This window comes from Mustela lutreola, chromosome 8 (genome assembly GCF_030435805.1).
Source record: "Mustela lutreola isolate mMusLut2 chromosome 8, mMusLut2.pri, whole genome shotgun sequence".
Classification (NCBI taxonomy): domain Eukaryota; kingdom Metazoa; phylum Chordata; class Mammalia; order Carnivora; family Mustelidae; genus Mustela; species Mustela lutreola.
Window position 1 is genome coordinate 22,428,486 of NC_081297.1, and position 20,805 is coordinate 22,449,290.

General features: G+C 39.2%; 1 long non-coding RNA gene across 3 annotated transcripts in view; it reads right to left on the reverse strand.

Annotated features, from left to right (window-relative positions):
* Nucleotides 1–19,222, reverse strand: part of LOC131839893 (uncharacterized) — a 48,797-nt gene extending 29,575 nt beyond the window's left edge. For 2 of the 3 annotated variants that reach the window (XR_009357063.1, XR_009357062.1), the window contains exon 1: nt 19,087–19,222. This is a non-coding gene — a long non-coding RNA (uncharacterized LOC131839893). The remainder of the gene's footprint in view (nt 1–19,086) is intronic. The other variant, XR_009357061.1, reaches the window with a different exon arrangement.
* Nucleotides 19,223–20,805: the final 1,583 nt, after the last annotated feature.

A 20,805-nucleotide genomic window follows, 5' to 3' on the forward strand; every position in this document is an offset into this window, starting at 1 on the left:
AGAGCACAAGTAAGCAGAGCGGCAGGGAGAGGGGGAGAGAGAGAAGCAGGCTATCCGCTGAGCAGGGAGCCCGATGTAGGGCTCGATCCCAGGACCCTGGAATCATGACCCGAGCTGAAGGCAGCTGCTCAACCAACTGAGCCACCCGGGCGCCCCAGATACTGCATATTTTTAAAAAATTCACTGAGAGACATTTAGGTGGATTCCACTTTTTAGCTATTATTAGACCTGTTATAAGCATTCACCTTTGTACTGATATTTTTCTTTTTTTTTTTTCTTTTTTTCACTTCATACCTAGAGAAAAGCCTGGATCATAACGTAGGTATTCGTTTACTTATTAAAGTAACCGTCAATTTTCCAAAGACCTTGTGAATGTATGAGAGTTCCTATTGCTTCACATTTTCATGAGTATGTGTATTCTTGGCAATTTTAATGTCAATGTTCTTTATTTTCTTAAGATTTTATTTATTTATTTGACAGGGAGAGCACAAGCAGAGGGAGCTGCAGCAGAGGCAGAGGGAAAAGCAGGCTCCCCACAGAGCAGGGAACCTCATGCAGGACTCAATCCCAGGACCCTGGGACCACAACCCAAGCCAAAAGCAGATGCCTAACTGACTGAGCCCCCAAAGTCAGTGTTCTACTGGTAAGTAGTAACATCTCATGGCCTCGACTTGTATTCTCCAAATGATATGGAATATCATTTGAAGTCATACTGACCACTGTTTTTTAAAGTATCTATTAAAATTTTTTGCTCATTTTTAAATTGGTCAGTTCATGTTCTTATTTTTTCACTAAGGAAGTCTTGTGGTGGCTGGGTGGCTCAGATGGTAGGGCATTGGCCTTTGGCTTAGATCATGATCTCCTGGTCCCAGGATGGGGTCCCAAGTCAGGTTCCTGGCTCAGTGGCTAGTCTGCTTCTCCCTCTCCCTCTTCCTCTCTTCTCCCTGCTTGTGCTCTTTCTGTCTTTCAAACAAATAAATGAAATCTTTCAAAAAAAAAATTTAAGTCTTTATACATGTTCTAGAAATAAGTTTTTTGTCAGAAATATGTATTGCAAATAATTTATTCAATTCTGAGGCTTACCTTACATTTTCTTAGCAGTGTCTTTTGAAGAACAAAAGTCTGTAATATCGATAAGGTCCAATATTTTTCATTTGTAGTTCATGCTTTTTGTGTGGTATCTAAAAAAAAGTTCCTACTCAAATTTGCAAAAAATATTTCATCCTTTTTCTTCTAGAAGTTTTTTATTTTTAACTTTCCCATTTAAGTCTATAATCTACTTCAAGTTAATTTTTGTATATAAGGTAAGCTAAGGATTGAGGTCTGTTTGTTTTTAAACATGGATATCCATTTTTTCTAGCACTATTTGTTAAAAAGACTTTCTTTAATAAGCTGCTTCATCACCATTGTTGAAAACAAGTTACTGCATAAGTATGAGTCAATTTCTGGATTCCCAATTCTTTCCCACTGATCTACAATATCTATCCTTTCACTAAAACCATTCTGTGGTAAGATACCCTGAAATCACAAAATAAAATAAGAGAGATTATTCCAAATATGTTAATAATTTAAGATTATATGGACCAAATGTTTCAATTTAAGAAAAAGAAAATTATAAACTATTTAATTCAGCTATATCTTATTTATAGGAAATATATCAAAAACATAGAGGTATAGAAAATAAAAGCCATAATAAGTAGAAGTGTATATATTCAGTAAATACTAACCAAAGGAAAGCTTGCATGATTCCATTAATACCAACAATTCATTCATAAGCTAAGAGCATTACTAGAAATAGGTCAATTCAGGGTCTCCGGGGTGGTTCAATCACTTAAGTCTCTGTCTTCAGCTCGGCCCATGATCTCAGAGTCCTGGAATGGAGTCCCATGTCAGGCTCCCTGCTCCCCGGGGAGCCTTCTTCTCCCTCTCCCCACTGCTCATGCTCTCTCATTATCTCTCATAAATAAATAAAGTCTTAAAAACATCTTATAAAAAAAGAAACAAGTCAATTCATAATGATAAAAGTTTTTAGAAATGTTTCAGTATACATGGAAGAATATCGGTTCTAAAATTATATGCAACTAATAACATAAGTTCAGTGAACACAAAACAAAAAATTATATATAAACAATGAGAAACAGAAATCTACCAACATAGTAGAATGTTTTTAATATGCCCTTTCCATTAATAAGACAAATTGGCTACCACATAACAATTCAAATGAAATGTAATAAGTGTTCTTAAAACCTATAGGTCAAAAAAACTCCCTTGGGCACCTGGGTGACTCAGTGGGTTAAGGCCTCTGCCTTCGGCTCGGGTCATGATCCCAGGGTCCTGGGATCAAGTCCCACATTGGGCTCTCTGCTCAGCAGGGAGCCTGCTTCTCTGTCTCTCTCTGCCTGCTTCTCTGCCTCCTTGGGATCTCCATCTGTCAAATAAATAAATAAAATCTTTAAAAAAAAAAAAAAAAACTCCCTCAAAATATTCCCACCAAAAATGCTACATCCAAAAATATCTGAAGCCCTCCATCTTCATGGATTTATTATCTCATTTTCCTCTTACCAAAAATTCCAAGCTTTTAATATGCCTGAATAGGCAAAGAAATTTGATTGTTTTTTGTTCAGATTAGGGAAAGTAACACAGAGTTCTACAACAAAGAAACCTAATAAATTCGTATTACTTTAACAAAATGAAAGTTTATTTTTTTATTCCCATTACACTCCACTTGAAGGTTTCCTTCCATATGACGACTCAGAAACCCAGGTAGCTTCCACTTAGCAATTCCATTTAAGTCCACAGGAACTTAAATCTGTTGGTGGATCTTCTGTATCTATCCCGAATTTGTGTAAGGAGAAAGAGTAGAGAGTTTTAAGTTTTTAATGGGCCAAGCATGCAAGTGGCATGAAAATGTCTACAGGACTTAGTCATATGGCCAGACATAATTGCAAGGGAGGTTGGAAATTATCATCTGATAGTGAGCCCAGGAGGTAGATAAAACGATTTTAAGAAACACATAGCCATGGGTGCCTGGGTGGCTCAGTGGGTTAAGCCACTGTCTTTGGCTCAGGTCATGATCTCAGGGTCCTGGGATCGAGTCCCGCATCGGGCTCTCTGCTCAGCAGGGAGCCTGCTTCCGTCTCTCTCTCTCTGCCTGCCTCTCCGACTACTTGTGATTTCTCTCTGTCAAATAAATAAATAAAATCTTTAAAAAAAAAAAAAAAAAAAAAAAGAAAAGAAAATGTCTACAGGACTTAGTCATATGGCCAGACATAATTGCAAGGGAGGTTGGAAATTATCATCTGATAGTGAGCCCAGGAGGTAGATAAAACGATTTTAAGAAACACATAGCCATGGGTGCCTGGGTGGCTCAGTGGGTTAAGCCACTGTCTTTGGCTCAGGTCATGATCTCAGGGTCCTGGGATCGAGTCCCGCATCGGGCTCTCTGCTCAGCAGGGAGCCTGCTTCCCTTTCTCTCTCTCTGCCTGCCTCTCTGTCTACTTGTGATTTCTGTCAAATAAATAAATAAATAAAATCTTTAAAAAAAAAAAAAAAAGAAACACATAGCCAGTGCCTGTCACATAGAGTGAACAGCTCTATGAGTTCTGACAAGTACATATAGTTAGTTATTCAGTCGGTACCATGGTCAAAATACAGAATAATTTCATCCTACTTAACCAGGGAGCAAACAGTTCTATTTCACTTTCTATGAATGTTTTTTATCTGTAATATCATTTGTATGATATGATTATGTAATTCCTCTCTTAACTTCTTGTACTCTTCTAATGTATGTCCTTGATCCTTTCAGAACTCCTTCACAAAAGAAGCGAGATGCAGTAAGGGAAAAACTAAATAAAAACTATTACCTTTTTTTTTTTGTAATTAAGGCATGACTTCCATATAGTAAAACTCCCATTTTAGTGAACAGCTCTATGAGTTCTGACAAGTACATATAGTTAGTTATTCAGTCGGTACCATGGTCAAAATACAGAATAATTTCATTAACCCTCAACCCCCAAAATTCCACTTGGCCTTTGTAGTCAATTTTTACCCCTACTCCCACCCCTGGTAACTAGTGCTATACTTTTTTGTTAAAAACTAGCATATAGGGGCGCCTGGGTGGCTCAGTGGGTTAAAGCCTCTGCCTTCGGCTCAGGTCATGATCCCAGGGTGCTAGGATCAAACCCCCGCATCGGCTCTCTGCTCAGCAGGGAGCCTGCTTCCTCCTCTCTCTCTGCCTGCCTCCGCCTACTTGTGATCTCTGTCTGTCAAATAAATAAATAAAATGTTAAAAAAAAAAAACTAGCATATAAAACTTTTTAGCAGCTCTTATTGATAATTACCAAAAACTAGAAATAAACTAAATGTCTTCCACCAAGTAATAAACAAAATTACTATTTTTCAGTGCTAAATTAGGTCACTTATGAGCACAGAACAAGGGTTCTGAAGTTTGTTATATGAGCGCGTTATCTCCTATTAAACTGCAATCTTAGAACTGAAGTTTGTTATTTGGTTTTTGTTTTCACATTTCAAAGAACTATCGGTTCTCTTCAAGGAGAAAGAGAAAGGAGAAGAGAGCGGATGTCTGGTTTGGCGAATGTGTGAGATTGAAATATCTATTAGGCCAAAAAAAGATTGTGAGAAGATTACTCCAGATGAGACAGTCAGTCGTCCGCGCTAAGCAATTTCAGCTGTGTCCTAGATTCCAAAAGCAAAGTCAATACTGAGCATAGCGCTTCTTCAAAAGCTCACGAAGGTCTTATTGACAACTGGGCTCTCACAATGAATATCCATTTCCCAATCATTAGGCAAAAGTTGCATCCATTACGTTCTTTGTAAAATAGGCCAGTTTTAAAGACAATATTAGGTGTGAGCCATTCACACTTCCAACATGCCTAGGCATAAGCCTAAAACTACTTGGTTTTAAAGAAGCACTTGTGACATGTTATATTTATCATCCTTATGTTTATTTTATTTTTTCATTGAGGTATAATTGACACACAACATTATATTAGTTTCAGGGTATAACATAATAATTCCATGTTTGTATATATTATAAAATGATTGCCATAATAAGCCTCATTTACATCTGTCACCACACACAAGGACAGTTTTTTTTCTTGTGATAAGAACTTTTTAGAATTAACTCTCTCAGCAATTTTCAAATTTCAAAATCTTCAAACATAATATTATTTTTTTATTTTTTATTTTTTATAAACATATATTTTTATCCTCAGGGGTACAGGTCTGTGAATCGCCAGGTCCACACACCCCACAGCACTCACCAAAGCACATAATATTATTAACTATAGTTAACATGCTATATATTATATCTCCAGGACTTAACTTGTAACTGGAATTTTATATGCCACCCTTAAACTTAAATGTTATGTTTTGTTTTTATTTCCCCTAATGCTTAATTGCTTTGTGTTTAATTCTTTTATAATTAACTTTTAATTTTTCTCTAATTGTTATAGAACATTCCTAATTTATTTCTCCACAACATATTTGCAGAAATCTACATTATAAGTGAAAAACTTGTTGTAAAAGCTTTTACAAGACTTATGTCTAATCTGTTGACAGAATCCTAGGGAGGTGACTGCCTGGAAAGAAATACAAGGGGAAAAAGCACCAAAGTCCAGAGAAGTGGGGCTGATGCAGGTTGGAAGCTTCTCAACTATATTTCAGAACCGTCAGAATGGTTCAAAGACATGTGCTGGTGTGGGAGGATCAGTTTTACGTCCTAAAAGGAGTGTCCTAAAAGGAGGAGAGCACGAACAAGATAAAGGTCGTCATCATCCACTGCAGGAGACTCAAGTCTCGGGCACCCACAGAGAGGCATCTTGCCCAGGTATCAGCAGCTGGGTTATAGAGAAATGCTTAGCCTGGCATCAGAGCGGGAGTAGTGAGTCGATGGCATTACTTCCGGGCTTTGGATTCTTAAGGGATCCCCCAGGAAAGCACTCCAGAAGTGTGATGACCCATCTCAAGAACCACCTATTCCACCCCCACACAGAGGAATGGTTATACAGAGGCTGGGTTCCAGTGACCCCTGGAGGAAGGTGAACTGAACTGCAGGGTGTCGGTGTCAGCCATTCTGCATCCTTGGTCTCAAAACCTTGAGGCCAGAGAAACCGGAGTTAGAACAGTAACATTTTATCGCTATTTAGTATTCAGCAAAAGCAGACAGTTCATTCATGTGTTTACTTTGACTAAATAGATGGTAAGTAGCTCTCAGAAAATGTCTCCAAAAGTCACTCTGGGCTTTTCCTCACGACTAAAAGACCCAAATTTTAAATGGGATAGCATCCAGTGTTAATTTTCCCCTGTCACTTCTTATATTCTTATTTTAATTTCTTTAATGCTTTGGAGACTAATGGTATTTTAATAGCAAGGAAATTGAGTCATGGGTAATCAATTCCATTTTGTCAGGTTGAAAACATATTTGTGGAGGGCACACAATGAACAGTAAAGGTTAAGAACATTCTTTTGAACTCTTTTTGAAATCAACTGCAATGACTCAGGGTTTCTCCACAGATAAAACAACAGATGTTTTTCTACCAAGATTAACTTTCTCTTAGAATTTACTGGGTAAAATCACGCAAGTAAATATAAGCAGAATTCTCTAGATGGACCGATATTTCAGAAATCAAAATAAAATGTCTCACGGCATCAGAAGAATTTGAAATTTACTCTAAATTGCATCCATGTTCTTCAAATAGTATTTGGAAATATGAATCAACTGAGTGACTCTTCCTTTTTTTTTTAATTGGCTAAACCCTCCATAAAAAAAACATTTGGAAAAGGTAATACACCAAGGTAGTTGATGACAGTCCTCTGAGGTCAGTAAATCTGTGTCGAAATCCCACTTACAAATCCCACTTCAAACTAGGTAGGTCTTCTTTAGCAATCAGCTTCTTTTCTGTTTCACTTCCCACCTAGCAAGAAGACAACACCAATATCTCCCTCACAACAGAGCAGGTCAACTAATCTTTGTGGACTGTAGCTTCGCCAGCTATGAAAGTGAGCTGTTGATCCTGGACTCACAGCCTTATTTTAAGAACAGACAAAACGTGCTAAAATGCATTAAATGTGAGGAACTATATAAATATCCTGATTAAGTGGCTTTGCATTATTCGTGGACAATGGTAGTGTATAAATTGGAAAGTAATTAAATTCATATAATCATTAACATAATTTGTCAGTGGAATTATCTAGGCAGTTGTCAAACAGGGTCTCGGTCTCTTAGGCAAATTAGAAAATCACATTTGGAAATGGCCTGATTTACTCTCTCCTTGCTTTTGTGTCATTGAGAGGGTTCGTTATGGAGATAAATGGCCACCAGGCATGACCAGACAAACCCATTTTACCTCATGACCTGGTCAAATCTGAATGCAGGCGGGCATGTGAGATAAAAATGCAGCTGAACCTTGGCACCATTCTTATTTCATCAGTTTTCAGCTCGGGTTTCTTCCAGAAGAGAGCTTATTTTTATATTGTTTCATCTCAGTCTCTCGAACCCTAGAGTATAACATTTCTAGAGATTTCTGCACAGCGAGGAGGATATTTTTCCACACAAAAACAATGTCTCGGACTTTTGCTGTTGTCCTGACATATTCCTCATATCTTTTTCTTCTTCAGGCCCCAATGCTAAACTTGAAGGTGACTTATTTAAACTTTTTTTGGTATCACATAGTCATACAGGGAACTTTAATACTGTTGTAATATTCCTGAAATCTCCTTTTTTTAATGTCCCCATGTGATGTCAGTCACTATTGTCACTTTTTTTATAGTTGTTAAGGATGGGAAATTATTCTTTTTTTTTTTTTTTTTTAAGATTTCGTTTATTTACTTATTTGAGAGATGGAGAGAGAGAGAGAGCATGAGCCGGGGCTGGGGGGTGGAAAGAGGAGGGTAGCAAGCAGAGGTAGAAGCAGACTCCCTACAAAGCAGGGACCCTGACATGGGGCTTTATGCCAGGACCCGGGAATCATGACCTGAGCCTAAGGCGGAAGCTTAATTGACTGAGCCACCCAGGCGCCCTGGGAATTATTCTTAAACAGAACTTTAAGGTAATAACCAGTAGCCTTGCTACAGACTAGTAGAATTCACTGCACTCAGAACTGGCAACTTCCTGATATTTAAATATATCTCAGTGTCTCTGCCTGAGCATCCTGTCAGCTTTGGAAGTTGTATAAGGCAGATGTAGTAACATATATAAAGTCAGAATACTTCTAAGTTTTTGTAATGAAACATTTAATACATACAAATAGCAGTGTGCAGACTGACTTCTTATACTTGGTGATACACAATTATGTTTCCTCCATGTCTTTCCATGACACAAGAGCTCATTTCTTCTTAGCACTGAACCATTAGCACTCCATTGTCTGGATTTACCGGTTTATTTATCCAGTCACTTACTGAAGGGCTTCTTGGTCGCTTCCAAGATGTTACCATGTCTATGGTGTCATGTGCTTACCCCCCACTTAAGCAGTATGTGCTCAGCCTTCCCTGTTATGCTGAGTGATCACAAGATAGCCTTTTGTTTCTTATTTCAGTTCTTAATAAGCCAATTTATGCAAGAGTCTGGTGATATAGTTTAGCATCACAGTTCTCATTGCAACTTATTTCTTCACTTATCTTGCTTAGGAAGAGGTTTTATTCACACTTACTAGGTGCCAGCCTATTTGGAAAAACTGCTATGATGTATTGACCAAAACACATAGTTTTAAATTGGATAGTTTTAAAAGGATAGCAATATGAACTAGTATATTTCCGTTTGACTTTTTTCTTTTCTTTTTTTTTTTTTTAATGATGCTGAGAAAGAGAACAGCAGTCCCTAACATCTAGGAATCGGCCTGGCACTACCAGGTAGGATTTGGTGTACTCCTGTTGAACATAAACAATTTCATAGAACATCAACATCAGATAAGGATGTTCTATGGCCAGGATGAATCAAGACAGAAACAATTAACACAGGCAAAATATGAACAGTGGCAAAGCCACATTAATGATCAAACACCCCTACCCTCGCTAGTATGAGTAATGCTTTACCTTAGTCTGAACTTCTGGATAAGATTATTTAAGACATCTCTTATCAGCTGAACTGTGGCCCTTCAAGATTCATACATTGAAGCCCTAAATCGCAGTACCTCGGAAGTGACTATTTTGGAGGTAGGATCTCCGAAAAGATAAGTTAAAATGAGGTCACCAGAGTGGGTCTTAACTCAATACAATTGAGTCAATTAAGTTGTTATAAAAAGAAAAGATTAAAATGCAGAGACAGAAGGCAGAGCATGTGAAGACTCAAAGAGGGCCATCTGCAAGGCAAGGAGAGAGGCCTCAGAAGAAACCAATCCTAACAACACCTTGCCCTTAGACTTCTAGTCTCTAGAATCCTGAAGATATAAATTCGGTTTTTTAAGCTACCCAGTCTGTGGTAATTTGTTACAGCAGCCTGTGGTATAATAGGAAATAGATTTGGTCTTCATCCTGGTTTCTGACACAGAGCTTAAACTCTAGCAATTTCCTAAGTGACAGGGGTGTCTTGTTCTTCAAAGCAATCCCTTTGGGTCCACCTGAGTTTATGCTAATGGAGTGACTTAGGGTGGAGCCCTTACAGAGCCCTACGATGGAGATGGTCACTAGAAAGACCAAGTGATTACAGAGTTGGAATTTCAGTCTCAGCCACCAACCTCTGTGAAGGGTAGGAGAGTGGTGGGCTGGAGATGAAACTCTTGAACAACAAGATCTGATGAGCTTCTGGGCTGGAGAATATCTTGTGCCTGGAGTGTGGTTCACTCCAGTCCCATGGGGACAGAAGCTCTTGTTCTTGAGACCCTTCCAGAACTCCATATACCTCTTCATCTGATATTCATCTGCATTCTTTAGGATAAACTGATAATCACTGTAAGTAAATGTTCTCCTGAGCTTTATGAGCCAGGATAGCAAATTAATAAACCCTAGGAGGAAGTTGAGGGAAATCAGTTTATAGCCAGTCAGAAATTGAGGGGACAATTTGAATTGGCATCTGAAGTAGATACAGCCTTATGGGACTGAGCCATTAACCTGAGAGATCTGACGCTGTTTCCACATAGACAGTGTTAAATTTGTAGGACACCCAGTTGGTGTCCACTGAGAACTAGAGAACTGCTTGGTGGTGTTGGGAAATGTTCCAGACAGCCCTAGCAGATTAATACACTCCCTTAGTCATAGACTTACCTACCTCTCTCCACCACCACCCCCTTCCTGACAGCAGCCAATCTAGAGTAAAGCTCTGCTTTCTTAAACCATCTCCCAAATCCCCAGCACAGGTCCAAATACTGAAAGTCCTTCCTTACTACTTCTTACCAAAATGCCTCACTGTCCCCAAAGTTTGTGTCCCTGGCTCCATCTATAGGTGTGTTCTTGGTGGGCTTTGGCTGAGTGGAACTGGCAGTGTCCTGAGTTCACTCTGAGAGATTTTCTTTGCTACATACTCTTGAATGCTTATAATCATCAGTTTCACTGAACTACGAGATATTTTCCCTCCCAAGAAGTTTCAGTGCAAATCAAGGGGACTCACAGTTTAAAGGACCACCCCACCATACCCCATCCCACAGAAGATAGCCCCAGGGGGGCTTGTGTCATGAAAAGACCCTCACCACTCTTGGTCAGGCCCCCTACCCTATTGAGCCAGACACCAGGTGCTTTATAACTGGTTTCTTTAATAAATGCTTTCAGCCAGGACAGACATTACCTTCCTCAATCTTAAGTAAAGGCTCCATGGATGAAATAAATGTTAAGGCAGAATTTCAGTTCAGTTCTAACTACATCTAACTCCAGGGATTTCTGTGAGACTTTGGTAACTTAAAACATCCATTCCAAAGGACACTTCCAAATTTTGGGAAGTCACCCACTTATTGAGGATTGTTTCCATACTCAAGTTACTACAGACTGCACTGAAGAAATAGCAAAGGGAGGGGGAAAGACATTGTGTGTGTGGTTACCATTAACCAACAAGAAGTCCGCAGTTTCTTCTCCCTTAGTTTCCTCAGTGTGCTTGCATATACTGCTTAGAAAGGCACCGTGCGGGGTGAAAGAAAACAGCCATAATGCACTGCTATGTAAACTGCGTTTATAGTTTAGATAGTTTATAGATCCTATTTGCTATTAGAAACTTCCATAAAATGAGCACTCAGTAATTTTTTGAAAAAATAAATGAATAAACAGTTTTACATCTTCTCTCTCTCTCTCCTCACAAAAATTCTCTGAGGTAGGGAAAGGAAAAGTGGCCCTGGGAGTGACTCTTTCTGATCAAGGGATGTTATCTTTTAATTTAGTAAGAGTAAGGGAATCATGTCTAAAATTTTTGCTTCAAAGACATTTTTTTCCCATTACTTCAGGGCTTCCAAAAAAGGAATAATAGAATGACACTTGGGGTATAATAAATGACATCAATTTTTTGATTAAAAAGACATGAATTTCCTATCAAAATGAATTCTAGTATGCATGCTTATATATTTATGAAGTACAAAATAGTGGTTTATAATCTATCATTTTATAAGATTACTAAATTTGTCATTTAAAAACCTTCAGAATTACAATGGTGGATAAATATGGGTCTGATTACTATTCACTGGTTCCTCAGAACACATCACATCTTGCAAACGATTCGGAAGTGTGTAAGCACTCGGCCCTGCCCACTCTCCCACCTGCTTTGCTCATGACTCAGGTCAACGTTCTCATGCTGGAAGTAGAGTCCATTTATTTTTGAGAATACCTAAATATTCTGTCTGCCTGATCCCAAACATCATCCTTCGAATTTCAGACTTGACAGAAACAACACAGAATAAGTCCAGGAAGTTGTCTCAGATATTTTTTCAGACGCAACTTCAACTGTGAGAGGGGGGGCTCCCTCACAGAGTAAGCAAATCTCGACTCTGACACACACTAGTTTATCAAACACTCAACTCTGGCAGCCTGACAGATTCACTTCAGCTTCCAAATATGAGTAAATTACTCCCAGTCTTAATAGGGAGAAAACTGTAATTGATAGAATTTCATATCCTGAGATCATTTAAGTATAGATTCTTTTTACATAGAATTTTGATATTTCTGAAAGGATGCTGAATCACTGTTATTTCCTTTCTTAAATTTGCCACTTTAAATGGAATCAACTTCTAATAGGCACCTGAGCCCCTGGATAGCAGCTTTCTGTCCCACTTTGGCCCATCTGTCTGCAGAGGTAAGCAGTTCCTATATAAAACTGTATATAAATCTTGTCACATTGAAATTAGTTTTAGAAAAACCATCTCTGGGGGTGGCTGGATGACTCTGTAGATTAAATGTCTGCCTTTGGCGCAGGTCTAGATCCCAGGGTCCTGGGATGAGTCCCACATCAGGCTCTCTGCTCAGGAGGAAGCCTGCATCTCCCTCTGCCTATTGCTCCCTTTGGCTTGTGCTCTCTCTCTCACTGACAAATAAATAAATAAAATGTAAAAAAAAAAAAAAGACTAGAGAACCCATAAATGGACCCTCAACTTTATGGTTAACTAATCTTCAACAAAGCAGGAAAGAATATCTAATGGAAAAAAAGTGTCTCTTCAACAAGAGACTATTTGCTGTTGGGAAAACTGGACAAGCACAGGCAGGGCAATGAAACTGGATTTTTCTCTTATGTCAGACATAAAAATAAACTCAAAATGGATGAAAGACTTCAGTGGGAGACAGGAATCCATCAAATTCCTAGAGAACACAGGCAGCAACCTCTGTGATCCTGGGGCAGCAACTTCTTCCCAGACATACCTCCAAAGGTAAGGGAAACAAAGGCAAAAATGAACTCTTGGGACTTCATCAAGATAAAGAACTTGTGCACAGCAAAGGGAACAGTCTACAAAAGCAAAAGACAACCAACAGAATGGGAGAAGATATTTGCAAATGTCTTATCAGATAAAGGGCTAATATCCAAATGCTATTAAAAAAAACTTCTCAAACTCAACACCCAAAGAACAAATAATCTGAAAAAGAAATGGGCAGAAGACATGAATAGACATTTTTCCAAAGAAGACATACAAATGGCCAAGTGACACATGAAGAAATGCTCAGCAGCACTTCACATGAAGGAAATACAAATCAAAACCATAATGAGATACCACCTCACACCAGTCAGAACAACTAAAAGTAGCACAGGAAACAACAGATGTTGGCAAGGATACGGAGAAAGGGGAACCATCTTATGCTACTGGTGGTAATGTAAGCTAATGTAGCCACTCTGGAAAATAGTATGGAGCTTCCTCAAAAATCTGAAAAGAGAGCCACCCTACAATTCAGCAATTGCACTACTGGGTATTTACCCCAAAGATACAAATGCAGTGATCCAAAGGGTCACTTACACCCCAATGTTTATAGCAGCAGTGTCCACAATAGTCAAACTACAAAAAGAGCCCAGATGTTCACCAACAGATGAATGGAAAAAGAATATGTGGTATGTATGTATATATAATAGAATTCTACTCAGCCATCAAAAAAATTGAAATCTTGCCATTTGCAATGATGTGGATGGAACTAGAGGGTATTATGCTAAGTGAAATAAATCAACCAGAGAAAGACAATTATCATAGGATCTTATTCATATGTGGAATTTAAGAAATAAAACACAAGATCAAAGAGGAAAGGAAGGAGGGGAAAAAAAAACAAGACGAAATTAGACAGGGATGGCAAACGATAAGAGACTCAATCATAGGAAACAAACTGAGCATTGCTGGAGGGGCAAGAGTGGGGAGATGGGGTGACTGGGTGATGGGCATTAAGGAGAGTACATGATGTAATGAGCCCTGGGTATCATATAAGACTAATAAATTACTGAACTCTACCTCTGAATCTAATAATATACTCTATGTTAATTAATTGAATTTAAATAAAATAAAACTTAAAACCAAAATAAAAAATGTTCTAAAAAGGCGAGACTATGATTAAAGAAATCATGTTTTAGACCGAAATTTTCATTTTTTTAAAAGATTTTATTTAAAGATTTTATTAAAAGGGAGAGAGTATGAGAGAGAGCATGAGAAGAGAGAGGTCAATGGGAGAGACAGACTCTCTGCCAATCAGAGAGCCCGATGTGGGACTCGATCCCAGACTCCAGGATCATGACCTGAGCAGAAGGCAGTTGCTTAACCAACTAAGCCACCCAGGAGCCCCGAAATTTTCATTTTAAAAAAGCAAAAAGGAACTAGAGTTTTCTGATACAATAATTGGCATGTTGAAAATGGGCCTTTAAATTCTATAATTCTGGGGTGAGGGGTAGGAAAAATGAGTAAATGTGGTCAGAAGATACAAGCTTCTGGTTATAAATAGAGAAGTCCTAGAGATGAAATATACATAACATGGTGACTACAGTTAACAATACCGTGTTTGATATTTGAAAGTTAGCGAGGGTAGATCTTAAAAGTTCTCATCATAAGAAAAAACATTGTAACTATGTATGGTGTTGAATGGTAACCAGAACTTACTGCAGCAAACATTTTGTGATATATACAAATATTGAATCATTATGTTGTGCACCTAAAACTAATACGTTATATGTCAGCTATATCTCAATAAAAAACATTGTAGAATACTAGACACCAGTTTTTCACAGATGGCATGTATACAAGGATATGTGCACACTGACATATTTCTCTCTCTCTCTCTCCACCCACCCCCCACGTCCTCCCCTGTTGGCTCCAAGAGAAAACAAGCAGAATTAATTAGCAATAGGTTCAATGTCCATTCAAATAATTTTACAATTTGTTAGAAAGTGAGTAATGAGGATTATTCTTTTTTCATTAACATATAATGTATTATTTGTTTCAGGGCTACTGGTCTGTGAATCATCAGTTTTACACTGATGCTGGGTCGTAGGATAGATCTATTTTCAACTTCTTGAGGAATCTCCATTAATGAGGATTATTCTCACATTAGCCATGTAGGATCTGGAGAACAGCAAAAGTTCTCAAAGAAATGAATATCAGAAAGGAGGAAAGTGTAGTTTTTGGAAGTCAGATTATTCAACTTCTTAAAGACCTTTCCTACTTTTCACATTCGGAATGGTCTCTGAGTTCTGTGAGTCATAAGTAATTAGAGTAAAGTAGAGAATGACAGGGTGATGTGGACAACTGAGACTAAGAAGGTGACAAAATCTTAAATCCTGAAGATCACCTAAAGCTAAGTGGTGAGTGGGTCACAGAGCATGGTGGAGCCTTGCACTGGCTCCACTAAGCCGGGGAGCCCAGGTGTCCCTGGGGCAGCAGGGACAGACCTGCACAGTTAGGTCACTTTCAAGGATGGCTGGCATGGAAGGAACTTGAGTGACAGTTGGTGTGTGGGTATGAGTCCTTTCTTATGAGATAATAACGCAGAGTGAAGAGCCCAAAGGTCTCCTAGAGAGAATCTGGGGTGCACATCTGAAGGGGTGTTCCAGCTGATAATGTTTCAGTCCCTCCGAAATGAGGAGTGTCCAGAAAATTAAACGAGTGTCTCTCTGCAGTGAGACAGTCAGTAGAGAAGAACATTATCAAGGATTTTTCAGCTTCTGCTGGCTCAGATGAATGGAACTGTTTCAATTTTTTTCTATTTTAAGTAGGTCATTTTGTTTGATATAAACTCTTTGCCATGTATCTTTAAAATTCCCACAAAGTACATGGGGCGCCTGCGTGGCTCAGAGGGTTAAGCCTCTGCTTTCGGCTCAGGTCATGACCCGGGTCCTGGGATTGAGCACCCCCATTGGGCTCTCTACTCAGCAGGGAGCCTGCTTCCTCCCCTCTCTCTCTGCCTGCCTCTGCCTACTTGTGATCTCTGTCAAATGAATAAATAAAATCTTTAAAAAAAAAATTCCCACAAAGTACAAAAAGAAAAATTCTCTAAACATCCAAATGGACCAAAGGTTACACAGCTGTCAGAAAATATAAAGTGTGTGTTTCTTATCTATTATTGAATTGGGCGTGCTGTTTTGCCATCTTATCTTTTGGGGTAAATAAAGGATAATATCAAGTTATATTTAGGAAATCTGATTTTCCCGGTGTCAAGGAAACTTCCTGGGGGAAGAGGCATGGACCCTTTCAGGCCTTCATGGAAAAACTTATTTAAAAGCATCCTTAATGTTTTGTTTTGTTTTGTTTTAATTAATATATCATCTGCATATGCCAAATACACTAAGTGAATTAAAGGGGCCATCATATTGTCTCAGTACTAGAACAATTCATTCTAGCCAATAAATTAAAGATTTTGAGCCCAATGCTCCAGAACAAAAAGCATCTGATGTTTTACAAGGAATTTCCAATAAACATTTGTGAGCTTTCACAGAATATTATTACACACACACACACAAATAGTTGTTCAGTTATTTGAAATTACAACAGTAATTGAAGTTACAGGGCCCCCTAAACGATTTATTGCCAAACCCTTGTGTACCCACTATAAAATTCAGGTGGACAATGTTTTCTCATTTACAATGAATGCTGCAGTCACAGACTTTTAAATGAGAGTAAGAATAAAAATTTTTCCCTGCGGCATAAAAGGACACAGAGAAATAGCACATTTTTAAAACCATTTCCCTCACATTTGACTTCAAATACTAGCATCTGCCCTCAAAGATGACATTTTGTTTTTCTTTACTTTAAATTGTTTGTCATCACAATGTCCATCAAAAGCAAATTAAACCTGAGACAGATGCAAAGCATAGCATTTCCATAGTATTTTCAAGGGCAATGAGTCATTTGTCCATCAGCCAAAGTCTACATAGTCATATTCGCAAAGCAACAGGAACTCTTTTTGGAGTCTCTGGATAGCCAGAGTTACTTTCAATGTAGCAGGGTCATTCATAAATTTACCAAGCCGTAGAAAGACTTTCACTACTGGTCTTGGCCCCTTGCTGAATCCTGTTGATTGTCACTACCTGAGGCAAGTGGGGGAGCTTTCTCATAAAAAGTGTAACATCAGCAAAGCCATCCCTGGAATGGGTTCAGTTGCCCAAGGGGGTTATTGTTTGCTAGCTCTGTGCTAACCATTATCTACACTGTGGCTTAAAATGGTGACAAGTGGGCAGAAAACATTTGACTCTAGGGGTGGCACCGCGATTCAGTCAGTTACGTGTCTGCCTTCAGCTCAGGTCAGGAACTCGGGGTCCTGAGATGGAGCCCCACGAGGATTCCCTGCTCAGTGGGGGGTGTGCTTCTCTCTCTCTGCCTCTCCCTCTCCCCCCTTCACGCCTTGTGCTCTCTCCCTCTCAAATAAGTAAATAAGAAAACATCTGCCTCTGTTAACTGCTCCAAAAAGTTAATGGAAAGTTGAGCAGAGGAGTTTTATGTATTTCCCTACCACTAGCTCCCAACCCCATACTCCATTTCTATTAAGGACAAAGCTTGAAATAGCTCCTTTCTCCCTCTAAACACAACCTCTATTTTTAGAAACTTTGTCTCCCTTTCAGAAGACCCTTCATATCTGTTTTAGCCGCTTGTTACCCGCTAGTCTACATACATACTCACTCTCCTACGCTCCACAGACTGTTCTGTCACTGCAGCCCCAACACTTTCCTTTGTTGAAAAACTTTCCTTACCCTATATTAAATGCTGCTTAAATACAGAGATTGGTTTCCTCACCACGTGCCTCACATTTCTTCATGTAAAGCATCGGAGGGTCACTGCCAGGCCCTCTGTCAATGTCCTTTCAGGTTACAAGCTTATCCCTTGGCATCAACAATGAGAATAAGAATTCTCTAGGCTGATCTATATAATGTCTACCCTCCAACCTCTTTTGAACTCCCTCCTCATCCCTCTTTTTAATTTGTATGGTATTTACTTAATTAGTAATTTGTATTACTAATTATTCAGATTGACTAATCTGAAGAGATTACATTCTTAACGAACCAGTGCCGTTTATTTTATATATATATATATATATTTTATATGCCATTTATTTTTTATATAGACAAAAGTCTATTCTTACTAGGTCAAAGGTCAGAGAAACCTAATCTCCTCGGAGTTGGTGACCATAAGTGCTAATCTCTCTGTGTATACAAACTAATTGGAATACATCTACTTTACTACTGTGCAGTTTCTACGGGTTGTCAACTAACCAACCAAGAAAAGAAATAATTTATTCATTTATCCACTCAAGAAATATTTACATAACCCCAGACTGTTATCAGTCCAGAAGTATGGAGGGAAACAATGAGACAATGACTCTTCTCCAAGGAGTTACATTCTTGCAGAGGGTTGACAAAAAGTAAACGGAGGACTGAACAAGATAATTTCAGATAATGAAAAACAGAATTAAAAAAGAAAAAAGCCAGGTGATGTGATGTTGACTGGGATCAAAGTTACCCCTAGGCTTGGAGGGCAAGGAAGACCTTACTCCGAAGGAGAAACCCATTTGAGTGTGGAACCCGATGAAGCAACCAGTCATGCGAAAATCAGGGAGCAGAGCTTTCGAGGTAGTATGAACAGCAACTACAAAGGCGTAAGGTCGGAAGGAAGCAGGTCATTTATCTAGGAACAGAAAGATGTCTGTGTGATTGGAGCCAAGTAAGCAAATGGGAAAGTGTCACGAGATGAGGCTGGTGAGAAAGGACTCAATCCTTCCACCTTCATAACATGAATAGGGGAGTTTAAATTTTAAATATGTGAAAAGCAATGGAAAGTTAAGCAGAGGTTGAAATAATCCTATTTACATTTCTAGAAGATTATTCCAGTTGTTATCGGCAAATAGAATGCAATGAGAGCAGAAAAAGAGGGAAAACCCCACGTCAGGGCTCTGTACTAAAGACAAACTACTATTCTTCATGCAGGTTTCAAGAAGTGACTTTTTTCGCCTCCTAGCAATACAAAACAAATCTTTACGGGGCACCTGGGTGGCTCATTGGGTTAAGCCTCTGCCTTCGGCTCATGTCATGATCCCAGGGTCCTGGGATCGAGCCCCACGTCGGGCACTCTGCTCCGGGGGAGCCTGCTTCTCCCTCTCTCTCTGCGCCTGCCTCTCTGCCTACTTCTGATCTCTCTCTGTTAAATAAATAAAATCTTTTTTTAAAAAAATCCTTACACCAGAAATCACAACGTAGAAGAGTAGTCTTACCTTATCCACAGCATCGCTTTCCGCAATTTGTTACTCGAGGTCAACCCCAGTCAGACGTAAATGATCTTCCTGACGCAGGCTTGTGGCGTCACAAGGTCAACAGTAGCGTTAGCTACTGTGACGTCACAATGCTGCGTCATTGGCTCACTTCACCTCCTGCGCAGGCGCGGCCTTCCGAAACGCATGAGGGCCCTACGATAAGATATTTTGAAAGAGAGAGAGATCACATTCACATTTTATTATAGCATATTATTATAATTGTTCTACTTTACTATTAGTTTGGGTATTCATCTCTTACTGTGCCTAATTGATAAATTAAAGTTATCATAGGTCTGTATGGATAAGGAAAAAAACCCGAAGTGTGTATAGGGTTGGGTACTATCTTGAGGTTTCCGGCATCTGCTGTGGGGGAGGGGGTCTTGGAACTTCTCCCCGCAGATGAGGGGGAGTGACTGTAAAGATAAGTCAAGTTGGCGGTTGCCTGAGTGGCTCAGTGGGTTAAGCCGCTGCCTTCTGCTGGGGTCATGATCTCAGGGTCCTGAGATCTAGTCCCGCATCGGGCTCCCTGCTCAACAGGGAGCCTGCTTCCTCCTCTCTCTCTGCCTGCCTCTCTGCCTGCTTGTGATCTCTCTCTGTCAAATAAATAAAATCTTTTAAAAATAAATAAATAAGAAGTCAAGTTGGCACTACTGTCTCATAAAATGTTTTTGAATGTCACATCAAAACAGGGAATCCTTTTTGCATGACCTTGTCAGCAAACGTTCTTTGTAGTTCTTGGAGCCTTGAGCTCTCAGATGGAGATGATTACCTGAAGTTAACGGCTGCTTCCAGTTTTATTGGTTGATTCCTTTGAAAGAAAACATATGTAATGGGGCATTTTAGTTGTGTTTTGACTACAGCTTTGAAGTTTTAAATAACAGTATAGTGCTTACAATATGATAGAATTGGATACAAATACTTGGAATCGCCTGGAATTTATGCAGAACAGGTATCTGTGCCCCGGGGTAAAACCGTTTCTCCTATCGTTATGCCTTCAATCATAGTGATTGCATGTATGCATTCATTGGTTTATTTGAGAGAGAATGCATATGCCAACAGGGGAGTGGAGGAGGGTAGGCAGAGGAGAGGGAGAGATCCTTAAGCAGCCTCCACACCCAGCACAGAGCTATTGGGGGATCCATCTCAGGACCCTAAGATCACGGCCTGAGCCAAAATGGAAAGTTGGATGTTTAACCGACTGGGCCATGCAGGTGCTCCTTTTTCTTAAATTGCATTTTAAACAGAAAAAGCAACAAGTATGGCTAATGGTTAAAAAGAAAAGAAAAGAAAACATACAAAAATGTGTTGCTATGATCCAAAGACCTATTTTTCATTCATCACCCCCTGAATATCTGAATCTTCCAGAACCACAGCATGAACTCTTGCTCTGGAATGCTCAGCATGTTTATTTTTGTCCCTCCTTCCACTTTCAGCAGAACTATTCCCATCATTTGAATCATTGTCCACTGCCCAGCGCACATGCATTCTATTTTAGTGGGTTTTCCTCACTGTGGGGTAGGAAGCAATTAATCTAGACTTTTGGTATCTATTAATGTTTAAGATATTTCTCTGTGCTGATAACAGGGACATTCAGAAACCCAAATAATGAAGCCAAGATATAAATGTCATCCTAATGGGAGAAACTTCAGACATCACTGAATACTCTGGAAGTGATGCAGG